The following is a 2,017-nucleotide window of genomic DNA, read 5'->3' on the forward strand; positions in this document are numbered from 1 at the left end:
AATTTAAGTCAATTTAAGATAGTTACTAATGATAATTTATATTTTGTAGTTTGAGTGGCAGCCATACGGAGCTTTTCTATCTCGTCTCCCACTGATTTGCATGGAGGGACATGGTATATGGAGAGTCATAGTTCTTCTCGTTTGCTTTGAAGTTGTGGAGATGCACATGCTAGATCGCGTGCTTAGGCAGTTTGGTTTTGCATAGCACGTTCCACAATTTGTAGAAAGAATAGAAAGAAAGGCGTCCAAGGGTGGGCATCAAATTGACTGGCGACTTATGCATATTGCTAGATGGAATGAGCAACATTTGAGCATCGTCAAGCAAATTTATCCTCCAATGGAGGAAATAGATTATATAAGATGGTAATAGGGGTTACCAAAAAATGGATAATCACTCAAACCACGCCACCAGTCAACGAAATCGAGATATGTTCCCAGCAAGCAAGATACCTACCAAGGGGTGTCGATGAAAGAGAATGGGTAAGTAAAATGCATAAATTTAAATAGTTTTTTAACCCATTAGCTTTTGGTTACTTATTTATATAAGATTATCTTTTCACATGATTGCATATAGACGCTATGGATGAGATAGAGGGGACTACAAATGAAGGCATAACTACCACTAGAGGAGATTTGGTCCATGTATCAGTATTGTAGCAGATAGTGGGGAGGGTTCATAAAGCTCTTCATCGAACTCATGAGGATCGACATGATGGTCACGAGCAAATGGCACATGAGGAGAAGGAATATGTGTGCTTGCGAAGGCGAGGTGAATCTTGCTCGCACGACAATGAAGCTGGTTTGTCACAACAAGCTGGTCCGTCACATCCCCACACACAACCGAAGAGCGAGCACATACAACTCAAATTGAAGAAGGACGCCGATGATCGGTGTAGGTACTAAAAAAAAATTGTCAAGAGGTAGACAAGGGTCACAACTCATTATAATGAACCTCGCTAGCTAAGATGAATATTGAAGTTCAGTTGAAATCTAGATTCGAACTCATAGAAAGGCGAGGCTTGACAAGACAATGAGGCTCCAGCTCGACAAGGAAGCGAAGCTAATTAACACCACCTTTCGAGTTGACACAGGGGGTCATCTCATTTCAGACTTCGAGATGTCGACTTCTATCGGCCTTCGAGTCGACACATGAGGTGTCGTCTCAGTTTCCCATTTGAGTCGACATAAGAATTCTCATCTAGTCGACATTGATCTTGTCTCGACTTTGAACTGCCGTCTCGTCTCGATCTCAACTCAGACCGTCTCTTGAGTCAACATTAATCTCATCTCAACTTCAAACTATCGTCTCGTCTCGGTCTCATCTCGGACCGTCTCTCGAGTTGACGTTGATCTCATTTTGGATCTCGTCTCGGATATCATCACCTCTCGAGTCAACATGGAGGGGGTCTCGTCTCGAACTTCGAGTCAACTATCACCACCTCTTGAGTCGACACATGAGGGTCGTCTTGTCTTGGACGTCAAATTAATCATCACTGCCTTTTGAGTCGGCACAGGGACGTCACAGTAGCAAAGCTCGACATCGAAGTCAAAGCTTGCCAACACAGTGAGGTTCGATATCAAAGACGAGGTTCACCAACACAGCGAGGTTTGACATCAAAGACGAGATTCACCATTACAATGAAGCTCGCCACTCACTTCAAATTGGGCTATAACGGTCATGAAGACCTTGATAGCCACGTGGGCTAAGTGGTAGGCATCGGTTACTCTCATGACCACATCAGTTATGACCATGTTCCCATGACTTCAGTACGCCAGTTACATTCTAAACTCCTATGAATAGCCTCAAACAGCTATTGGGGAGGGGAGACTGTTTGTGGAAAAATTTGCAGTAAAAAAATAAAGGAAATTTGATTTGTATTCCTTTAATCTCAGTTACAATTGGATTTCCTGATTACAAAAAAGAGGAGAATGAATTTGATTCTCCCCTTTGTTTAATTCTGGGCTCTTCACGGTAGCGATGAAGTGCCTCCTTCGAATGCTCGTGTCGAGTTTTCTC

Source organism: Asparagus officinalis, chromosome 5, assembly GCF_001876935.1.
Source record: "Asparagus officinalis chromosome 5, Aspof.V1, whole genome shotgun sequence".
Classification (NCBI taxonomy): domain Eukaryota; kingdom Viridiplantae; phylum Streptophyta; class Magnoliopsida; order Asparagales; family Asparagaceae; genus Asparagus; species Asparagus officinalis.